This window comes from Oryctolagus cuniculus, chromosome 14 (genome assembly GCF_051225735.1).
Source record: "Oryctolagus cuniculus isolate XC-2025 breed Fujian yellow rabbit chromosome 14, ASM5122573v1, whole genome shotgun sequence".
Lineage (NCBI taxonomy): Eukaryota > Metazoa > Chordata > Mammalia > Lagomorpha > Leporidae > Oryctolagus > Oryctolagus cuniculus.
This window is the reverse complement of record NC_142880.1, coordinates 44387847-44412410: the sequence shown is the minus strand read 5'-3', so window position 1 is coordinate 44412410 and position 24564 is coordinate 44387847. Positions and strand designations below refer to the sequence as shown.

General features: G+C 40.8%; 1 long non-coding RNA gene across 2 annotated transcripts in view; it reads right to left on the bottom strand.

Annotated features, from left to right (window-relative positions):
• The window catches only part of LOC149122312 (uncharacterized), a 120771-nt gene that overhangs the window by 38533 nt on the left and 57674 nt on the right, over positions 1 to 24564 (bottom strand). The window contains exons 1-3 of one of the 2 annotated variants that reach the window (XR_016220643.1): positions 16414 to 16569; positions 11838 to 12029; positions 7992 to 8090 (exon numbers count right to left, since the gene is read on the bottom strand). This is a non-coding gene — a long non-coding RNA (uncharacterized LOC149122312). Of the gene's footprint in view, positions 1 to 7991; positions 8091 to 11837; positions 12030 to 16413; positions 16570 to 24564 lie in introns of those variants that run through there. The other variant, XR_016220642.1, reaches the window with a different exon arrangement.

Below are 24564 nucleotides of genomic sequence, written 5' to 3'. Positions count from 1 at the left end.
ATTTTTAAGTTGTGAATATTTCCTGCATCAAAAATCACTAGGTATAAAATTTACTGTGGATTTCTTAGTGCCAGTACGTCACTTTGATGAGCATATCTCTACTAATTATGAATTGTATAAATTGTATAAAAAACAAATAGCATAGTTAGCACTAAGCTAATATTCTAATTAATTTAAAACCATTCATTTATTTATTTATTTTTGACAGGCAGAGTTAGACAGTGAGAGAGAGGGACAGAGAGAAAGGTCTTCCTTTTCCGTTGGTTCACCCTTCAATGGCCATTGCGGCTGGCGCATCGCGCTGATCCAAAGCCAGGAGCCAGGTGCTTCTCCTGGTCTCCCATGCAGGTGCAGGGCCCAAGCACTTGGGCCATCCTACACTGCACTCCCAGGCCACAGGAGAGAGCTTAAAACCATTTATTTTTCATGTTGATTTTATATTATACATATGCATATGTATATCCAGATACCTTGAAAATTCTTTGTTTTGATACAATTTCAATGACAAATAATTATTCTCTTGGTGAAAAATATTTCTTCCTGATATCTTTCACCAAAACTGATTTTATCACTTCAGGTAAAATCATTGGAATATTTACAAATAATCTCCTAATTAAAATCAGAAAAATGGAAATAAAAAATTGCTCATAATTTGCATTTAACTCTGACAATAGCTTAATGTTGGCACTAGTGTAAATAGTGAGTTTTATATACTTTTGTTAGGAGTGTAAATTAGTCCAACTTTTTGCACTGGCAACATGATAGGGCAAATAAATATTGAATCAAAACTCTTTTAGCCCAGGAAACATACATAGAGTTATCTATAATATAGAATTTCTGAGAGAGCCATATGAAATTATGTGTGTGTGTTAGTGGAGAAGATGGCACTGGAGCTGAGACTGGAAGGGTGGTAATAAAGTTCTGAAGGCAGGCGCAGGCATTTATCCTAGCAGTGAGGACTCCCACTTCCTACACTGGAGTTCTTGGGTTCAATTCCCAGCGGGGGCACCTGGCTCCGGCTTCCTGGTAATGCTGACCTTGGGAGGCAACAAGGATCGCTTGAGTGACTGTGCTCCTGCCACCCCTGCAGGAGACCTGGATAGTGTTCCTATTCCCACTTCAGCCTCAGCCCAGCCACAGTCGTTGCAGGAGTTTGAGATGTGAACCAGCAAACAGGAGTTCTATTTATCTGTCTGTCTCTCTCCCTCTTCTTCCTCCCTCTCCCTCTGGCTCTCTTGCTCCCTCCATTCCTCCTTTCCTTCCTCCCTCTTAAATATTTTTTATTTGCAGCAAAGAAGACTAAAACAGACACATAACTATATTTTTATTTTGCCTTGATTTTTATTTGAATGAATCAGAATGTTTAAAGATTGGAAATTTTTTTAAAAAGAATTGAAAACTAAAGAAATGCAGTACAGTTGGCCTAAAAGAGTTTAAAAGCAAAAGTATAATCTATTAGTCATAAGTTACATATGTACATGTGTGTATAAGAGTATATATGGGAGGCCAGTGTTGTGGCACAGCGGGTTAACACCCTGGCCTGAAGTGCCAGCATCATTTGGGCGCTGGTTCTAGTCCCCGCTGCTCCTCTTCTGATCCAGCTCTCTGCTATGGCCTAGAAAAGCAGTGGAAGATGGCCCAAGTCCTTGGGCCCCTGCACCCATGTGGCAGACCTGGAAGAAGTTCCTGGCTCCTGGCTTCGGATTGGCACAGCTCCGGCTGTTGCAGCCATCTGGGGAGTGAACCAGCGGATGGAAGACCTCTCTCTCTTTCTCTACCTCTCTCTGTAATTCTTTCAAATAAATAAAATAAATCTTTTTTTTTTTTAAAACGAGTATATGTGTAGCATTCTATAGATGAAAACAGATGCAAACTGATCCAGATTCAAGAGAATCAAAGCTATGCTTCTTGATGGGATGGATGTCAAAAGAACTTGGGGCCATGTTTAAAATCATCCCAGTATCTATCATCATTGCCTTAGAGGTATAAAATGACAGTAAGCAAACACTCATGTATCCCCCAAACCCTGGTGTTCCAATTTTACAATGTGGAAATGCAGTTCAGAGAGGTTAGGTAACTGTCCAAAGTCACAGGTAAGTAAATAAAAGCTGGCATGACAGCCGGCGCCGTGGCTCAATAGGCTAATCCTCCGCCTTGCGGCGCCGGCACACCAGGTTCTAGTCCCGGTCGGGGCGCCGGATTCTGTCCCGGTTGCCCCTCTTCTAGGCCAGCTCTCTGCTGTGGCCAGGGAGTGCAGTGGAGGATGGCCCAAGTGCTTGGGCCCTGCACCCCATGGGAGACCAGGAGAAGCACCTGGCTCCTGGCTTCGGATCAGCGCTGTGCGCCAGCCGCAGCGCACCAGCCGCGGCAGCCGTTGGAGGGTGAACCAATGGCAAAAGGAAGACCTTTCTCTCTGTCTCTCTCGCTCACTGTCCACTCTGCCTGGCAAAAAAAAAAAAAAGCTGGCATGACTGTTCCTGGAAAGGGGGTACGTACATCAGGATGCGAATCAACTTGGGCAGAAAGGTGAGCAGGTTGATGCATCCCAATGAGCAAGACCAGTGGAGCTGCAGTTAGCAGGGATCAAGGACTTGAGGCTGCAGGGTGCTCTCGACTGCTTTCTGCTTCCTGCTTCTTACTAGCTTTTCTAACAGGGTTTCACTAACCCCTGTCTCCAATTAGCTTTCTCCATAGCTGGAAGGAGCTCCTAGCACAGACCTTCTTAGTTTTGACAGCTGAGAGTAAAGACTACTCTTCTCCAGGTCAAAATCAGAACTCAAAGGAAACACTGACCAGCCTGGCTTGCACTTGGAACCTCCCTCCATCTTGTCTCTTTCTGGTAGAGGAAAGGTCAGATGTGTAGATGAGCTACTCTAACTGACAGAAGAATAAACAATTTCCTGAGAAGAGCTGAATTCTCCAAAACAAAGGGTGCTGGCAATTCAACAAAGAGTTCACAGTCCAGAAGGAAAAAGGGAGGGCTCTTCTAGTCACAGGGCGTTTCTTCTGTCCTGCCTCCAGAAGACAGACCCATAAAACTGCTTCTATAAAATTCCCTTGTGAGTGCTTCGGGACTTTGCATTTGAAGGTTTCTCCTTTGCTGCTTATCCTAGAGGCATGCCAGAGGACTTTCAAAAGTAAACCAAGCATTTTTCCTACATATGGGTCTTTTTATTGAAAACAAAATATTTGCATAGAGCATTGCACATAATAATAGTGCAGTGATTTGGGAACTTCTGCTATGGGTGGCAAAGAGGTTGGCAGTGGTTGTGTCTGTTGTGACAGTAATTACATATTTTCTTCCAGCTCTGGTGTTGATTGGTATGTGAAACGTGCTTAGAACCTTGTTCAATTACCACTAATTATTGCTAGAATATGCTCTTCATGTCATGAAAATTGAATCCCGTCTTGCTCACTTGCACCAGATTCATGCAGATTTTACTCTACGAGGCTAGAAGAATTTTAAGGACACAGGGACTTGGCGCCTATTATCTCCATTACAGGGTTCTACTTCTGCTCTTCAAAGCTAAAATAAGCTTGATTGGTCTGATCATGAAAAAGATCCCTTCTGCTAGAACATCCCCTGGGTCATGCACCTTCTTAGAAATAAATCTCCTTTACAGTAAAGCCATTTGAAAAATTCTGCCTTCTTTTCAAGAAAACTTCATCCTCTATTGGGCATTTATTGACCCATGCAGAATTACACTTTAAAATTTATATTTATTGAGACCAGCGCTGAGACCTAGTACGTTAAGCCTCGCCTGCAGCACCGGCGTCCCATATGGGTGCTTGTTCCAGTCCTGACTCTCTTCTGATCCAGCTCCCTGCTAATGGCCAGGAAAATCAGCGGAAGATGGCCCAAGAGCTTGGGCCCTGCACCTACATGGGAGACGTAGGAGAAGCTCCTGGCTTCGGATCAGCCCAGCTCCATGGATATGGCCACCTGGGGAGTGAATCAGTGGATAGAAGACCTCTCTGTATCTCCCTCTCTCCATCTAAAACTCTACTCCTGACCAAATAAATAAATCTTTTTAAAAACTATATGTATCTAAAATTTAAATAAAAATACAAATAATCAGATTTTACACTTGGTGTCATACAGTCATTACTATTGAAAATCAAAATCTTAAGGACTCACAAGATCCTGTGGACTATCAGAAATCTGTGTTATTTTTGTTCAGGGCATGCACTGTTGATACACAATCCTCAAAGAACTAGAATGATTGGCTTATCAGAGGAGACTAATTTTAGAATTCTGGGACAGAGAATGCTTTCTATACTTTTATTTAAATATAATTAGCACCAATTTTTTGTCATGACTATTACATCAGTTAAAACATTATTTCAGAACAGGTCAATGTCTTGTTGTCTTAGTCCATTTCCTGTTACTACAGAATATCACAGACTGGATCACTTACAAAGAAAAGGAGAATATTCATGGTTCTGAAGGCCAGGAGGCCCAAGAGAATGGCGCTGGCTTCTTGCGAGGGCCTACTGCTATTTCAGAACATGGCAAAGGGGCAAGTGAGCATGCCCAGGTCAAAGACAGGGCAGGAGAGAGGCCCAAGTTACTGTTACTTAACTATTCATGAGGTCAGCGCCCTCATAACCTGATGACCTCTCATTAGGCCCCCGACCTCCCAACACTGTTGTACTGGGGAATATGTTGCAATACATAAACTTTGAGGGACACTTTTAAACCTCAATACTCATCAGGGACTAATATTTGCATACAGAACACAGTGCACTATCTCAACAGATTATTGGCCAACCCTCATTTTCATCCATTCACTACTTCATACCTATCATGTGCTCTTAAGTAATTTTTTTGTTCCATTGGTTGGTTCATTCCTTTTCTCTTAACTTGCTCATGTCATTTTTCTACAGGAGTTCCTCATTTTCTTCAAGAGAATTTATCAGTGTAGATACATATCCAGAGCTCCATACTTGGTATCACTCTCATATTCAGGATCTCTGTCTAAAACCAAGGGGAAACCTCTAATGTCAGGAATGAACCAAATAATAACCTCTGGTGCTTATTCTGAGGTTTATAATCTTGTAAGTTCATCACTAAAGCATGTCCTTGGCAAAATAAAGACACAAATCAGGCAGGAAATTGTTCCAATTATGTATTTTACATTAGCTTTGGAGGTTTGAACTTGGTGGTTACAACACCTCCTTCCTCTGTATCATGGAATTTAATCCCTGACCCAGTCTAAAAGCCAACTTTCCTGTTTCTGATTTTGGACACCTGTTTTATTTCCTGGCAAGGGTCAGCAACCTACAGTGGGCTCACTTTTTCCAGCTTTCTTCCTGTGAGCTCACATCTCTACTTGAGGCATTAAAGGTGCTGTACCTTCCACTGATGGCGATTCCCCAGAACCACTCCTGATTACTTTCCCTGCCAAAGTGCCTATTTGTCCCCTCTTAGAATCCAACTTGGGACACAGTTATAATTTGTTTCAGATGACCTTTAATGATGTTTTATTTAAGTACATGGCAAAGAATAAAAGTGAGCCATATGAATCATAGGTCAATGTTTGAAACAAGGACCCAATGTGAATAAACCCTCAAATCCCTTTAACAACAAATAATATGTTGTTTTTACCGCTGTTTTCTGATAGGGTAAACTTCCCAGCATGCCATTCTCCCCAAGGAGACATATTCAAAAGTAGTAGAGCTGCATTCAAGTGAGCCAAAAACAGCCTGGAAATGAACCACTCAACAATATGTCATGTAATAGATATTTACAATACTGAGATCTTGTTTCATGATGCATTTCCTTTTAAAATAAGAATTGGGAGCAGGCATTGTGGCATCCTATATCAGAGTGCCGATTTGAGTCCCAAGTTACTCTGCTTCCAATCCAACTCTCTGCCAACCCTCTTGGGTATGTAGCAGAGGATGGCCCAAGTGCTTGGGCCCCTGCCACCCATGTGGGAGACCTCACAGTTCAGGATCCTGACATTGGCCTGGCCCAACCACAGGTGTTTGCAGGCATTTGGAGAGTGAATCAATGGATTAAAAATCTCTGTCTCTCCCTATTTCTCTGTTACCCTGCATTTCAAATAAATCAATCTTAAAAAAAAAAAAAAAGACAATGAAATGATTGGCCTTGGGATCACAGTTTCAGGAACACAACTACAATCTTTTAGTCTATGAACCTAATCCAAAACAATAAATAATTGTGAAGTATTACAGCATTAATAGTTTTGGTTTCATCAGACTTAAAACATTCGCTGTAAAAGTTGAAGTCTTCAACTATCACTTATTCACCATTGTGTCTCCTGTCAGTGCACGAACACAAGAGGAAGAAGTATTCTAGAAAATAATTCTTATTTTTAAATATAATGTTATGTGATTTTATCTAGAAACCCCATAAAAAGCAGTGAAAATTGTTGGAACCCATAATCTACTAACTATTATATGGTCAGCTACAAGATAGATCCAATGGTTAATATAGTCAGGTAATATAGTTTTAAAAAAACTCATTTCTAACAGTAGCAATAAATATAAATTGTAAAAAAATTAACTTTATGAGAAATTTGAAAGCTTGACATGAGGAAAAATTTTAAACTTTGTTGAAGGTTATTAAAAAACTTATCATTCACCAACATGGATAATCTTCATAAATTAAATCCGCCAGTTCACCTAAAATGCATTCTATAAATTCAATACAAGCTCAAAGTTCCAAAGGGTTTGTTCCACTGGCAAAAATTGATTTAAAAGTCTATCAGAAAAAAAGTAATGCTCAGATTTCATGGTTATTAAGTGGGTTTTATCTGAGAGCATGACAATGGAATTATTAGATTTTGTAACTGCTCCATGCAACCTTTTATGTGGTAGTTGTGTTAGAAAAACAAATATTTTAAGGAGATGAACAGGTGTACAAGAAGAATATTTCTGTGACTCTTCTCAAATTCTCACTCTTTGTTCTCCCAGTCATCAGAGAGCCATTCTCAGTGGTACTTTTGATACTCATAACCTTACTGTGGCAGCCTCTTTAAGATTTGCCATATCAGGTGGGGTGAACATTTGGTGCAGTGCTTAAGGTGCCATTTTAGGATGCTCACGTGGTCTGAGTCCTGGCTCCATCCACAACTGCAACCTCCTGCTAATGGGAACCCTGGGTGGCAGTAGGTGATAGCTCAAGCAGTTAGAGCTCCGTCAGCCACGTGGGAGACCCAGAATGAGTTTACAGCACCTATCTTGGGCCTGGCCCAGTCCTGAATGTTGTGGGCATTTGAGGAATAACCAGAAAATAGGGAGCATGCTCTCTCTCTCCTTGAAGAATTCTCTCCATGCTCCGAAACATTCATAAAAACTGTTCTTATAACCTTGCACACATGCTTCAGAATTTTCAAAGACCCATAATTGAATTTTAAATCAGATGTAAGTGACCATTTACATAGTTATTAGGTGTTGTAACCATGAAGTTACACAAACTTCCCACTAACAAACAATGTAATCCTACGTGTATTCCTAGAACATCACAGACCCTCAATTTCCTTATCCTTAGTAGGCATTATAATATTATTTCATAGGGTTTGTGACAATTAAAAGTCATCTACCAAGACATCAATATACATTTTGTGCTCATAGACATAGAAACATGAAACATAACCTTCCTCCTGTACCCCAACAAGATACACAGATTTTGTGCTTCAAAAATCTGAGTTTCCTGCCTTAGAATTTTCCATGGATCCCACAGACAAAAACAGAAATTTCCAGGCAGCTCTAATACCCAGGTCCCTGAATGATCTCAGCATCAAAGTGAACACAAGCCAATCAGCATAGAAATGAGAAATTTTGAGAACTCTGACATAGGCTGAATGGGAATGTTTGAGACCCATGAGTACTGGGACCAGTGCATGGTTTTCCTTAGTAGCTTAAGGAAGTCTCTGAACCTTAACAGAGAAAAGCTGCCAAGTACTTTTACATTGACGACAGTATTATATCCAAGCTTGACACCAAACATGACAGCCACTTACCTTCAAGGAACACCATGACTTAGAAAATATGCTCATCCAAGTAAACTAAAGGTAAGTGGACTCATTTCTAAATATTCTGGTCTGGAGTTCAGGCATGATCTAAAAAAAGGGAACAGTCCCCATAAACCCCAGTTCGCAGGAGAGAATTTGCCATCCGTTGAGTAAGTAGGTTTGGGGAATAGATTTAAATAAAATAGAAAAAAATTTAAACTTGAAATTTCTCAGACCCAAAAGTCATGAACTTTGTATACCATAAATGTGCATAATTCTTTGTCTGGAAAAATTTGTTTTAAAAATAAAACAACAGCATGGAATAAAGTTCCATGCATGCTATATAAAAAGTTAATGAAAATTGTAGTGGGCATAAGTAAAAGCCCACCACATGTCAGAGATCATTATCATTTTTATTATTTATGTTTTGTTCCTGATCCATCTTCAGTATAAGCAAACCTCACATCACCCCCTGATAGGGCGCCTCTATTCCAGGCAGGCTGCTCCTTTGTTCCTGTCATCCAAGTTTACTCATTGCTGTCTTTGACCTGGTTGATTTCATTACCTCCATCTACAGTGCCAAGCCCCCTTCTCACTGATGTCTATTTGTACCCATCCTTTGTAACCACATTCAAAGTAAACTTCCTGCAAGAAAACATCCTTGAATAGTCCTTGGTAACCTCCCTGTCCCTGGGGTTTATTTATCCAATTAGGCAATGGCAGCAGACACTGACCATTCCTACCCATATCTACTCATCCCTCACCAATCCCTTCCCTAACTTTGGCTTCTTACCAAGATCCTGTGACTCTACATAAAGACTTTTTCAGGTCAACAGAGCATACTTAGTATGCATGTGGAACAGGAGGAACAGAAATCCCCAGGAGCAAGGCAATCCTCAACCAGTGAGACAGAAGTTGGAGAACAAATTCTTCAGCTTTCTTAAGTCCATCCGTGTGAGAAGTGCAGTACCATTCACCTCAGTCTCCCATAGCAACAGCATGCCCAGGAACACCCCTGGATTGGCTTCTTCCTTTCCCTCCCTCACATCCTCACATCCCTGGGGAACTTTCTCAAATCAAAACCCCATGAATGCACTTCCTCCCAAATTCCTATACTAATACTTTCTTTATGCTGCCTAGAAACAATTCTTTCCCTTCCTTAACTAGTATCTTTCTAATAATATTATACTCTATGGAGAACATGTCTTATTTCCTTGCTGCCAGTGTGAAAACTGTTTGTTAATGCAGTGAAGTAGCTAAAGAAATCAAGACTGTTTAGATTTTTACACCAATTTTCCATTTCTAGCATATCAAATTGTGTGTTCAGGGGGAATTATCTTGTAAACATGTAGGGAGGGACTATGAGAGGGTGTAGAAACTCATGTGATGAGTCTGGTGGGGCAGGAGCTACCTACCTGCTGAGCATAGGATGATGTTGTAACAGACACTGACAGCTTAGAAATTTTATAAAAAAAAAAGTCCTCCACCATAGCTAATGCCAAAATAACTATTCTAAAGCATCTGAAATACTTCTGAATATGGAATTGACATATGTAGCCATTTCACTTAACATTTTCTTCTCTTAGACATCTTAAGATAACTTGTAGTCAACTCAGTAGACATCTGCCCATTTTTTATTTGCAATTAATTCTTACATAGATACATCCCAGGATAGATCCTAATCATGTTTGTTTTAGTTCAATCATGCACCAGGTTTTCCAACTGTAAACCTGACCTGGTGGTAAGGGAAACAGAAGCTGACAAAATTCTGAGGTGTGAAAAGGATCTTGAATTCTGATTATATCACCCACCTGGCCCTGCCTTTCTCATTTAAATTCTACCCAGCACTAGGCTTATTCAGTCTAGTTTTTTATCTCTGGGCAGATTTCAAAACAGGGCCCCTGTTATCTGCCTTGTTCCATTACTACAAAATCTTAGGGCCAGCACCATGGCTCACCAGGCTAATCCTCTGCCTGCAGAGCTGGCACCCCGGGGTTCTAGTCCTGGTTGGGGGCATCGGTTCTGTCCCGGGTGCTCCTCTTCCAGTCCAGCTCTCTGCTGTGGCCAGGGAGTGCAGTGGAGGATGGCCCAAGTACTTGGGCCCCTGCACCCGCGTGGGAGACCAGGAGGAAGCACCTGGCTCCTGGCTTCGGATTGGCACAGCGTGCCAGGTGCAGCACTCCAGCAGTAGCGGTCATTTGGGGGGTGAACCAATGGAAAAGGAAGACCTTTCTCTCTGTCTCTCTCTCTCTCTCACTGTCTAACTCTGCCTGTCCAAAACAAAAAATCTTAGAAGGAAATAAAACGTTTTGAAGGCCCAATACACTTTCACAGTCACGTCCCCAGGGAAGGTTCAAGGACAAAAGGAAATAAAACCAAACAAGTGTTCACTAAACTCATTTTTATAACTCTAGTGAGCATGATTCACATACCATAAAACTCATCCTTTTGATTTTTCTTTCTTTATTCATTTTGAGAAGCAAAGAAAGATAGAGACAGGGAAAGAGAGAGATCCCAGCCACTGGTTTACTCCCCAAATGCCTACAATGGCATGAATCAATCCAGGTTTCCCAAGAGGGTGGTAAGAGCCTAACTAATGGAGTCATTGCCACTGCCACCTACAGTCCATATTAATACGAAGTTGCAGTTAGAAGCAAGAGTCAGGTATCAAACCCAAGAACTGTGAAATGAGATGTCAGTGACATTGGCTAGACTAAAATTCCTTTTCCACACTAAACTCGTTTTTAATGTCATAGGAAATAGATTTGATCTAGTTTTATTTTTTTTGACAGGCAGAGTCAGACAGTGAGAGAGACAGAGAGAAAGGTCTTCCTTCCATTAGTTCACCCCCCAAGTGGCCCCTACAGCTGGCATACTGCGCTGATCCGAAGCCAGGAGCCAGGTACTTCCTCCTGGTCTCCCATGCAGGTGCAGGGCCCAAGCACTTGGGGCCAACCTCCACTGCCTTCCGGGGCCACAGCAGAGAGCTGGACTGGAAGAGGAGCATCCGGGACAGAATCCATGCCCCAACAGGGACTAGAACCAGGAGTGCTGGCGCCACAGGCAGGGGATTAGCCTAGTGAGCCGTGGCACCAGCCATTTGATCTAGTTTTGACACAGTGGTTTCTGTCCAATGGAATAATAAGAACTACCATCAACAGACTCAAATTAAGCTGTCCTAACAATGTGGCAAAAATTGCTAGCCACCACCTAAAGGTGGGTGACAACATGCCCATCTATGAAAACTAGAATTCTCAATCCTACCTGCAAATAGACGTAGCTAATGAGACAAGACAACCATGAAGGGTGGGCGTTGTCGCTTAGCAGATTAAGTGACAGCTTGGGAAGCTGTATCCCATATCAAATTACTTGGGTTAATATCTGGCCTCTGCTTCCAATCCAGCTTCCTGCTACTGTACCTTGGAAGCAGTAGCTGATAAACCAAGTCTATGAGTCCATGCTACTTCCATGGGAGACCCAGGTGGGGTTTCTAGTTCCTGGCTTCAACCTGGCCCTGACCTGGCTTCTGCAGGCATTAGGAGAGGGAACCAAGAAAGAATATCCTCTTCTCTCTCTCTCTCCCTCCTTTTCAAATACATAACTACATAAATCTTCCGAAAGAGGCTACCTTCTTGTGTGGAAGGCTCCTCTCCCCTTTCTCCTCTTCCTCCTGTATGATAGGCTGATGGGATGGTCAGCACTTCAACAGCCTTTTTATAACTATGAGTTATGCTCATATTTTCACAATGGGAATGCTGGAAGGACCATGGGCACTAATGAACTATAATAATGTATTAGTATTTATTATGTGACAAATCACCCCAAAACTTCTTAGAGTAAAGCAAAACCACTTACTTAGCTTCACTTCTGCATTTGGACAATTTAGTCCCATGTTTCTTCTAAGCTGAGTTATTGTTGGTTTATCTGGGCTGCATTCATTCATGGGTCTTTTGTCAGCTGGGGTTGGCTGGCTTTTGACAGCCTAGAGTGGTATGGCCAGGACAATTGGAGCCTCTCTGTGGCCTCTGCTCCAGAAAGCGACAAAGTCTGAAAAGAAGTAGGCAAAGCCTGCTGAGCTCTTGCTTCAGATTTACATGTTTTCATTTTGCTCACACCCTACTTGTCACAAGGCCAGTCTTACATCATGGAGTAACTTTCCCCTTGATGAAAAAAGGTACAAGAAATTCTGGTCAATTTTAATTTTGCAATCAACTACACTGACTTTGGACAGCCTAAAATCTGGGCTTCTCAAACTTAGAGGAAAGTAAGCCCCTTGTGTGGTTTAAACCATGGTTTTCTTTGTGCTATTCCAGCAGACTTGGCATAACTCTTAACAGGCCCAAACACCATGAGAAGCAGTCAGAGACTTGCTCTTTTTCCGAGGGCAGCGTGGTAGCCTCTTTGCCTAGGGAACTAGATTTGCCTTCCTTGAGGAAACATTTCATTCTAGGCTTAAAATAAATTTGCACACAGAAGTGCACACAGGGGAGGCAAAATTAGAAATCCTAAATCACTGGATGAGTTAGACTATCAAGAAAGAAACAAAAGGTGACCTTGCCCACCCACTCCACCCCACCACTACTACCCCCATCACCGCAGGGGACATGTAGTAGAAAAACAACTTCTTCTGTGGAATAGAACTGATAGACTTAATGTTGTATCCCTCTAAGAAGCAGGACAGGGGAGCAATGGCGTCCTCAGATGAGAGTGACTTAAAGGCAGTTTACTAAAATGACTCATTTTAAAAGAAAGGAGCTTCGCTACCACTTTTAAGCCTGAAGAGATGAAAGAAGTCAGCAGTTCCAGGACCCAAAGGCAGATGTCCAGGCGACAGGACTACTGACGAGAACTGGAACCTCCCTTGCAAGGATGTAACCAACCTGTGGTGACCCCACAGACAAGATGTTGAACAAAAATAATCCTTGCTGAAGCTTAATTGTATGGACCAGCTAGAATGGTATGGACTTTCAAATAACATTTTTTTTCCTTAAAAGTTTTGTAGTATTAATCAGTGAACCCATTTACAGAATGATTTTTGAGAAATCAGTTTTGTTAACAGACAGAATTATATAGATTTTCTGTTTCTTCTGGTGCTTCTTTTGCTAATTTTCCTATTCCGTGTAGGTTGTTGAATTTCACAAACATGTTTATAATACTCCTTTTATTATCTTTGTATTGCTTTCAGAATTGGTAGTGAGGTATCATCTTTCACTTATTTGCAGGTAATTTTCATTCTCTGTTGTCTCTTTTCATGGTTTCCAGTTTTTGTTATTTTTATATGAAGTATATTCATATAAGTATATTCATATAAGAGCATTTCTGCTCTTATCTGTGCTATTTCTTTTCTTCCACGACTTTGGTTTTAAGAAGCTTTTTTCTTTTTTACAACTTAATTTTTTACCCTCTTAACCTAAGTACTTATAGCATGAATTTGCCCATAAGCAGTGCTTTAGCTGCATCCTACAAATGTTTATGCTTTGACATTTCATTGGAAATTATAGTTCATCTTTTGACCCCCTCTCTAGTCCATTAGCTATTTGAGTATGTGGTGCTTATTTCTCAATATTTGGAAATTTTCAACAACCGCTTTATTATTGATTGCAAATTAAATTCTATGGTGTTCAGAATAATAGTGTATTTTAATCTTCAGTTATGTATAGGACATGCTTAATGATGTCATACACTCTATATTGATGGTTGTTCCTTATGTATTATAAAAATGTATATTCTGGGGCCGGCGCTATGGCATAATGGGTAAAGCCACTGTCTGAAGTGCTGGCATCCCATATGGGCACCGGTTAGAGTCCCGGCTGCTTCATTTCCAATCTAGCTCTCTGCTATGGCCTGGAAATGCAATAGAAGGGCCAAGTCCTTGGGACCCTGAACCTGTGCGAGAGACCCAGAAGAAGCTCCTGGCTCCAGATTGGCGCAGCTCCAGCCTTCGCTACCAATTGAGGAGTGAGCCAGCGGATGGAAGACTAACACTCTCTCTCTCTCACTCTCTCTTTCTCTCTGCCTCTCCTCTCTATATAACTCTTTCAAATAAATAAATAAAATGTTTTTAAAAATTTAAAAATAAAAATGTATATTCTACAATTGTTGGGTATAATGTCTTTTTGCTGACCATTAATAATTGTTCAGTCTGCTTTACCAGTGCTCTATTTATTAAAAGTGGAGGATGAAAATCTATTTAGAACTTTTCTTTTTCTCTTTTAGTTCTATGAATTTTTGCCTCACATATTTTGAAGCTGTATTATAACAAGTGTACCAATTAGTATTGTTTTATGTCCCTGATGACTTGAACTTTTATTACCACAAAATGCAACCCTTTACCTCCAGTAATGTAGTATACCTGAAAGTCCACTTTGTGCAATGATTCTACGCTTTCATTCTTAGAATCTGCATGATATATCATTTCCCTAATTTTCCATTCTTGTTTATTGGGAGCCTATTATCAGCAGCCAACAGTTGTGTGTTGCTTTTTCCTGTAATCTGACAATCGGCCTTACACTGAAAGCTTTTTTAGCACATTTAGATTGAATGCAGTTATTAATAGAATTGTGTTCAATTCTATCATCTGTATGTTGATTTTTTTTTCTATTTTAAACCCCTCTACTTTCTTTTGGATTAATCAAGTACTTTTGTAGTATTCCATTCTATCTCCTCTATTGACTTTTTATTGGTAGCCTCATAAATATGTCAATGCTTCATATGTGCATAAAGGGATATTGTGGGGAGCAAACCGGACTAGACTGAGTTACTGGAATTAAGACTTATTCTATGCATCTGCTCTCCCACAATATGGCGCTGGGAGAGAAGTAAACAGCTTCCGCACAGCTGCCTCCAGTTCAACTAATAAACTGTAGGACTTGCTCCTGATTGGAGGAGAGCAGCGTACTCGGCGTGTGGGCAGCCGAGTTGGGATTGGCGGAGGAGGACTATAAAGGAGGAGAGAAACGGCATGCACCAGGAACATCTATGGGGAACATCTAAGGGGAACATCTAGCTGAAGGAACACCCGTGCAGCCCCCGAGAAGAGCCGGCCGGCGGTGTGCCGCTCCCCTGCGGAAGTGGGGAATGTGGCCAGGGGGAACTGCCCTTCCACGGAGGTGGAAGGGATAGTAGCCAACCCGGGAAGAACCAGCAGCAAACCCGGGGAGGGCCGAGCAGACGAAAGAACAGCGCAGGGGCCTGTGTTGCTCCTCCACAAAGAGGGGGAGCGACATAATGGTGCCGTGACTCGGATGTGAAGCCTAGGCAGGACTTAGTGTCGTTCCTCCACGAAGAGGGGGAGCGACAGGATATTATACATTTTAACTTATAACAGTCTCCCTTAACACATGGTATATGAATTCACATATAATGTAAGAATTTCACAACAGTCTAATTTCATTTACTGCCTATTTCATCCTTGTATTATTATTAATACTTATGTTAGGGGCTGGTGCTGTGGTGCAGCAGGTTAAAGCCCTGGCCTGAAGCACCAGCATCCCACATGGGCACCAGTACTAGTCCCGGCTGCTCCTCTTCCAATCCAGCTCTCTGCTACAGCCTGGGAAAGCAGTGGAAGATGGCCCAAGTCCTTGGGCCCCTGTACCCGTGTGGAGACCCGGAAGAAGCTCCTGGCTCCTGGCTTCAAATTGGTGCAGCTCTGGCTGTTCTGGCCATCTGGGGAGTGAACCAGTGAACCAGCGGATGGAAGACCTCTCTCTCTGTCTCTACATCTCTCTGTAACTCCTTCAAATAAATAAAATAAATCTTTAAAACAATAATTGTTATTTCCATATATATCATATATCCCTTATTATACCACTAACATTTTTGCCATAAAGTCAATTGACTTCAAAAGAATGTAAGGGTTCTTTGATATTTAGAGTGTCATGAACTTATTAGAATAAAACAAATATTGTTTTGTTAAATCAGAATTTTACGTGAACAATATTTTCTTTTTCAGTAAGTACAGTCTTAAGCAAGAATATAGTGGAGGTAGGGCAGGATGTTACCCTAAAAAATCACACAGGTATAGATTTATACATCTTTTCACCATTTGGGCTGTTGCATTAGTTGATCCTTAGGAAACCATTTTCTTAGTAGCATGTAAAGCTCATACTGATTTTAGAGAGATGTTCTACTTTTATATATAATTTTAATGTAGCTTGTTATTTACTTCCATTGAGGACTATTTCTCCAGTTGTTAAATGAATGCAATTAGATTATCCTAAGACACAGAATTTTATGCTGTGAATAATTCTCCAGGACATCTTTATCAAATTCTGTAAAGAGATACACTGCTCCTGCCTTTCTGCTTTGAAGCTTATTGGCCTGATCAACGCACCCTGTACACATGAGGGGGCAGAGTTAAATTAGTGGTGAGAACACAGATCCTAAACTTTCTACTATGCAAATAATTCAGATTTCACATTTGACTTACCAATAATCATTCACTGTGTGTTTGTATTTCCATTGCAATTTATTTGTCTATCAAAGACAGCTTAGTTGCAATGATGTCTGTACCTTAGGAGCACATGATGTATGTTTACAGGAACATTCTTCTTGCTTTTCATTTAAATACTCAAATCTAGGGTACCATTCCTGACTCGGGGAAGAACAAGCACATAAGGTAAACATAATGACATTTTCAATAAAATAACCAACTATAGAGGATGCAAGTCTCGGTTCTCTAGGAGAAAAAAAGGATACAATTCAAGGGAACAAAACTTCAAAGTAAGCAGAAGATTTTCCATCAGAACTAAATACACCAGTTCCTCAAATATTTCTCAAATAAGCCTCTTTATCACAGTGGCAAAATTCCTCACATCTATCCGTCTTCATCACACTGGCATTCTTAGGTCCTGGTCATCATATCCATCCTAAGTATATGATCATGGACACTGAAGAGACTTAATTTTCTGCTTAAAAATGTGCTTCCGTCTGTTAGGATGTAAATGCAAGTTACCAGGGAAAAAACATTTCCTTAGTATTTATTGCTAAGATTTAAGCTGCAAATAACTATGGGAAAAATGATTCACTACCTTCAAATTCACAGAGAAAAATTGAAGTCAAAGCCCTTCCTTAATCAATGCTTTGATAAAACAAAGAGGGAAGAAAGCTGAGAGGAAAACAACTTCCACCTGCCAAAGGGGAACTGGACGGAGACGCAAAAAAACGGAAAACAAGCCCAGAAATAGAATCAGGCAGATGTTAGATATTTTACTGACGTCACAAGTTTACCTTGGGAATAACCTGCTATCTGTCATTTGTTTCAGGCCTCACTTTAGCATGTCTTCATTACAAATCAGTACAGAAAGCTGATGCACCTAACATTCAACCTGATGGAGAAAAATGATATTTACTCCTCTTAACTCAAAGTTTTATGTGAAATTTTTCATTAGGCACCAGTAAACTAATTTATAAACTGATTAATATTTTATACTGTGAAAATTACATATGAAAATACAATAAAGATATCACCAGCACATAAGACTAGAAATCTATGACAGTATGTAATACTATATCCTGTGTTTTGTAATTTTAATCATGTTGCTTTGTTCTATTAAAATAATATCTTCCCATAGTGACCACTGTGTAACTAACTCAGCAGACCTCATAATTTCATGTTAGGGAGAAAAGAGCCAAAAATCAACAGTGCCTTAAAAGATAGAATGAATGAGCATCAGTGAAGAAAGTACTCAGAGAAAATTCAAATGGAGCTCAAAAACAGGTGTCAAGGCTTGTCCCTGGCAAACAGAGACAATTTCCTGTCCCGTTTTTGTATTCCACAATGTAACCATGAGACTTTCACAATTGCCATATTCTTTCAGCATGCTTCATTTTAAGATGTTATAGAATTCATCTAATTGCTTTAAAAAGCAAGATGATTAAGACTTGTCATTGTGCCAGGAAAACCACATTAATGAGTACCTTTTGCTAATTACTTTTAGAAGGTCCCATTTGACATAAAATGAGTTATTAGGTCACATTCTTTAATTTGATCTTTAATAGTGTCTTCTTTCCCTTGTCCTTCCATATCAAAACAAGCTGCTTTCTGTTACTTTTTTCAATAGACTAATAACCATGCTAACTCTGTGCTTAAAGATCATTAGACAGGGGTCGGTATTGCTACATAACATGTTAAGGCACCTCCTGTGTTACTGGTACCCCATATGGGTACCGGTTTGAGTCCTGACTGCTCCACTTCTAATCCAACTCCCTGCTAATGGTCAGGGAAAACAGCAGCAGATGGCCCAAGTGCTTGAGCCCCTGTCACCCACACTGGAGATCTCAATAAAGTTCTGGGCTCTTGGCTCAGTCCTGACTGTTGCAGCCATTTGGGACATGAACCAGCAAATGGAAGATCAATTGATCTCTCTCTACCTTTCCAACAAAATAATTTTTTTAACTTTTATTTAATGAATATAAATTTCCAAAGTACGATTTATGGATTACAATGGCTTCCCCCCCATACCATCCCTCCCACCCACAACCCTCCCCTTTCCCACTCCCTCTCCCCTTCCATTCACATCAAGATTCATTTTCGATTCTCTTAATATACAGAAGATCAGTTTAGTATACATTAAGTAAAGATTTCAACAGTTTGCTCCCACACAGAAACATAAAGTGAAAAATAATAGATAATTTTTTAAATGATGATGAAATCAGATCAGACCTATTGTCATGTTTAATCCCAGTGAGAGTCAAGTTTGGAATTGATAATTTCTTTTTTTTTTTATAGAAGATCAGTTTAGTATACATTAAGTAACGATTTCAACAGTTTGCACCCCCATAGAAACACAAAGTGAAATATACTGTTTGAGTACTCATTATAGCATTAAATCTCAATGTACAGCACATTAAGGACAGAGATCCTACATGAGGAGTAAGTGCACAGTGACTCCTGTTGTTGACTTAATAAATTGACACTCCTGTTTATGGCATCAGTAATCTCCCTATGCTCCAGTCATGAGTTTCCAAGGCTATGGAAGCCCTCTGAGTTCCTGAAGTGAAATGGACACTATGGGAAATGGTGACTTGATCAGCATAGCCCTGACTGTTAATGAACAACTTAATACATTATCCCTCTTAGTAGTTTTTTTGTCTGTTCTACTTAATATGACTGGTTTAATTCTGTAATTAATACACAGTTATTCTTAAGTGTTGAAAATTAACTGAAATGTGATCCCTGTTAAACATAAGAGTGGGAATAAGAGAGGGAAGAGATGTATAATTTGGGACATGCTCAAGCTGACTTGCCCCAAATGGTAGAGTTAGAAACATACCAGGGGATTCCAATTCAATCCCATCAAGGTGGCATGTACCAATGCCATCTCACTATTCCAAGTGATCAATTTCAGTTCACAATTGATCATAATGAAAGGACTAAGAGTCAAAGGGAGCACATAAACAAGTCTAGTACCTGCTAACACTAACCGATAGAATAAATAAAGGGGAGAGTGATCCAACATGGGAAGTGAGACACTCAGCAGACTCATAGAATGGCAGATGTCCTAAATAGCACTCTGGCCTCAGAATCAGCCCTAAAGGCATTCGGATCTGGCTGAAAAGCCCATGAGAGTATTTCAGGCATGGAAAGCCAAGACACTCTGGCAAAAGATCTCTGCGAGTGAGATCCCAGTGGAAAGAACAGGTCTTCAAAGAAGGAGGTACCTTTCTCTGAAGGGAGGAGAGAACCTCCACTTTGACTATGACCTTGTCTAAACAAGATAAGATCGGAGAACAAAATAAATTTTTAAAGCAATCTGTCCAGGGCTAGCGCTGTGGTGTAGGAGATAAAACTGCTGCCCGCAGTGCTGCCATCCCATATGAGCACTGGTTCCAGTCCTGGCTGCTCCACTTCCAATCCAGCTCTCTGCTATGGCCTGGGAAAGCAGAATATGACCCAAGTCCTTGGGCCCCTGCATCCATGTGGGTGACCCAGAAGAGGCTCCTGGCTCCCGGCTTTGGATCAGCCCAGCTTGGGCCATTGTGGAAGTGAAACAATGGATGGAAGATCCTTTCTCCCTTGCTCTCTCCCTCTCTCACTCACTCCCTCCACCCCCCCCCCCTTCTCTCACTGCCTCTCTATAACTCTGGCTTTCAAATAAATACATATTTTTTAAAAACCCAATCTATCAGATAATCATGTAAAGAGACAAAGCAAGTAAAGAGACAACACAGGCAGTGCCTAGAAATAAAAATTCCAAGACACAATTCTCACATTTAGGACCTTTGCACTTAAAACCCCCACTTTCTCCTTGTGTTATCACATGGAGGTCAGCAGGCAACGTACAAGGGGTCTTCGAGAAGCTCATAGAAAATGTGTATTAATGGAAGCGATGCTTGGATTTCAAAAATGTTTTGCACCAAAATAATCATCTTTTAATGTCATGTTCCATAGACTCCTGGAAATCCCCCAACTCAATGAACCCACTTTATAGTGAAGTGCTGAGGCCCAGGAAAGTTCAGTGACTTGTGTGAGGTCACAGGGCTGTGACAGAGCTAGAGCATCAGTCTAGGATTTTGCTTACAAAGCACTGCTAATAATGACCAACATTAACTCCATTAGCTCCTACCGTGAGTCACGCAATATTTAAGAGTTTTACATACATGATTGCACTCAGTCCTCCAACAGCCCCAGTATGTTTTCTCTGTTTTGCACAACAGGAAATGGAAGTGGGCATAGTTCAAATAACCTGTTTCAGTGAAGTGATAAAGATGGAGTTTGTTTCCTGTGCTTTGGTTATGCTGCTAATTGAAGCATTTTGGGTACGAAGTATTGCAGAAAATGTGTCTTTTTTATTTCTTTCCTGATTTTCTGTCTCCTATACATCTAATTATAATGTACTATTTGAGGTTATCGTCAGGCAAGGACACTGATTTGCCTTCCTTTTTTCTCAGCCATAGCATATGGAGAAGTGGGAATCTGAAGGCTGGGATCCCAGTCCCAACTGTATCAGCTTGAGTTCTCCAAACTCCTAGGCCTTAGTTTTCTCCAAAATGAAGTTCAACTTCACTTTAAAAGAAAGAGGTTGGGGCCGGCGCCGTGGCTCAATAGGCTAATCCTCCGCCTTTGGCTCCAGCACCCCGGGTTCTAGTCCCGGTCGGGGTGCCAGATTCTGTCCCGGTTGCTCCTCTTCCAGTCCAGCTCTCTGCTGTGGCCCGGGAAGGCAGTGGAGGATGGCCCAAGTGCTTGGGCCCTGCACCCACATGGGAGACCAGGAGAAGCTCCTGGCTCCTCGCTTCGGATCAGTGAGGTGCGCCGGCCGTAGCGGCCATTGAGGGGTGAACCAACGGAAAAGGAAGACCTTTCTCTCTCTCTCTCTCTCTCACTGTCCACTCTGCCTGTCAAAAAAAAATTAAAAAAAAAAAAGAAAGAGGTTGGGACAAGCATTTGGCACAGTGGTTAATATGCCTCTTGGGATGCCCATGTCTCAAAACAGACTGCCTGGGTTCAGGTCTTAGCTCTGCTCCTTATCCCAGCTTGCCTCTCAGGTACACCCTAGAGGGCAGCAAGAGATGGCTCAGGCTCTTGGGTCCCTGCCACACATGAGGAAGACCTGGATTGAGCTCCTGGTTCTGGTCTGGCCCAGCCCCATCTGTTGTAGGCATTTTGAAAGAGAACCAGCAGATGGGAGATCTCTGTGTCTCTATCTCTGCTTTCAAATAAATACTGGTAATGTTTTAATTATTTATTTGAGAGGCAGAGTTACAGACTGAGAGGGAGAGAGAAAGGTCTTCCATCTGCTGGTTCACTCCCCAAATGGCCTCAATGGCCAGAGCTGAGCGGATCCAAAGCCAGGAACCAGGAGCTGCTTCCAGGTCTCCCACATGGGTGCAGGGGCTCAAGGACTTCAGTCATCTTGTGCTGTTGTCCCAGGCCATTAGCAGGGAGCTAGATCAGAAGTAGAGCAGCTAGACCTCGAACTGGAGCCCATATGGGATGTCAGGGCTGCAGGCAGGGGCTTAACATACTATACCACACTGCCGACCCAAAATTGGTGATTTTTAAAATCTCCTTCCATTCTAACATTCTAGGAGTTATGCTTTTAAAATCCACTCTTTCCATTTTTGGAAGAAAGATGGGGTTTGTTTTTTTTTTTTTCTTTTAATTACACTGTGGTAATGTGTAATTTCAAGACTACACAATTACTGTACCAAGCAGGAATGTGAAATGCATTTGATTCAACAAAGCTTCATTGAGTACCTAACCAAAAATATTTAGAATAGCAACTACATAAGACCAGATAAAATGAACCCACCATACGTTATCCATTCCCAAAATGGGAATAAGAACATCAGTAAGATGCTATCAGATAAAACTTCCAAAGCACAGCTTCACTTTAATGAAGTCCAGAATTAGGTCTGTTACTAATGAAGGTTATTTAGATCATTGCAAGTGCAAAATTATTTCTGACATTGAACATATGGATGTGGTGACCATGTAGATTACGGAAGGCTAGAAGGAAAAGTCATATGTCCAACAGTTAACAGAAAATAAATTAGTTTTTAATTACTACATCTTTCAAAGAGGTAAAGTAAAAAAAAGAATAGGTTAGAACCAATTTGTATTGACTAATTTTTCCTATTATGGAAAAGTTTATGAAAGAGACACTGCATATTAGAAATAAGAAAGAATTTGGAATTAGAAAAACTCATTTGAAAGTCTGGTATTATTTGTAATTACTTTCCTTTGGACAAGTTCTTTATCTTTTCTGAATCTCGGTTTTCCAGATCATAACATGCAATATCTACCTTCTTTTCTGTATATATTTGTCACCTGAGGAACCTTAGTGAGTTTCATCCTTTAAGTGCAATCTATACACTGACAACTTGAAGGCTTACATTCCCAGCTATCCACCTCCCTGTTCTCCATACATGTCCACATGATTCTGTGTTTGACATCTCCATCTTGATATCTACTAGGCAGTTCAAACATAAAAATCAAATTCCTGAATCAAATGCCTTCCCCTTTCCAGACTATTCCTCGTTTCAGTAAATAGCAACTCCAGGTATGCAGGTCAATGCCTGGAGCCCTCCTTGACTGCTGTCTTCTCACACCTCACATTCCATCTGCCAGCAAATTCTATTGGTTCTGCTTCCAAAATACACATAGAATCTGACCACTTCTCACCTACACCATTTTGACACTCTGGTCTGAGCCCCCAACATCCTTGCAGTGGCTTATTGCCTAAGTCTGCTGCTCACTGCATGAATCCCCAACCCTATCCCATTAATTAACTGTATGACTACCATAACAAAATACCGCAAACTGGGCAGCTTAACATAAAAAGGAATGAAATCCTGTCATTTGTGACAATATGAATGGAACTGGAGGGCATCTTGTTAAGTGAAATAAGCCAAGCACAAAAAGATAAGTATATTCTCTCATTTGTGGAAGCTAAAAAGTCAACCTCAAGTAAGAAAGTAGAACAGTGGTCACCAGAGACTAGGAAGAGTGGAGGGGAGGAGGCTAGAGAGGGGTAAGATAATGAGTTCCAAAACAAAGCTAGACAAGAAGAATCAGCTCTTGTGGTCTATGGTAGGAGATTACTGTAGTCAATAATAATTCATGATGAATTTCAAAATAAACAAGAATATGAAGATTCCCAACACAGAGAAATGATAAGTGTTTGTGGAAATGCTAATTAACTTGATTTGATAATTACACATTGTATGCATGTATCAATTGCACTGTACCACATAAATATGTATCAATATCATGTATCTAATACAAAAAAGATGCAGGTATTTGGTATAGCAATTATGTTGCTACTTGGGATGCCCACATCCCTTACCATAACACCGGGGTTTAAGTCCCAGATCCATTCCCAATTCCAGCTTCCTATTAATGTGCACCTTAAAATCAGCACATGATGGCTCAAGTAGTTCAGTGCCTGTCACTCATATAGGAGACCCAAAACAAGTGCCTCACTCCTGGTGTTGCCTTTAGCACAGCCTTGTCTGCTGTTGATATTTGGGGGAGTGACCCACTGGATGAGAGACATTCTCTCTCTCTCTCTCTTTCTCCCACTCCCCTCTTTTCAAATAAATATAATTATGATGTTTTAATTAATAAATAAAATTTCAAAATAAAACTAACTTCAAAATACAGTTCTAGAGGTTAGAAGTCTAAAACAAGATATTAGCAGGCCCATGTGCCCTCTGAGAATCTGGGTAGAATCCTTCTTGCCTCTCCTGGCTTTTGGTAGTTGCCTAAAATCTTGAGTCACAGCTAGCTTCTTATTGCTTAAACAGTGAAGGCACTGGAGAAATATTTGTTGAATGAATAAAACTGAATAAGTATAGGGTAAGAACTTTTGCAAACTTCCTAACTTAGGTAAAGCTAGTCTATTCTGTAACCATAATAACCAATGATCACAATTGATTTTAAACACCATTCAATTAATCCATGGCAACTTGCCTTCACAAACTTGCTTTTGCAAGACAACCCATCACCTTACCCTTTATTTCTGAAAGTTAGCCAATCAGGGATGGACTCATTCCAATAACCATACCTGTGGGGAGCAACTCGGACTAGACTGTTACTCGAATTAAGACTTATTCTATGCATCTGCTCTCCCACAAT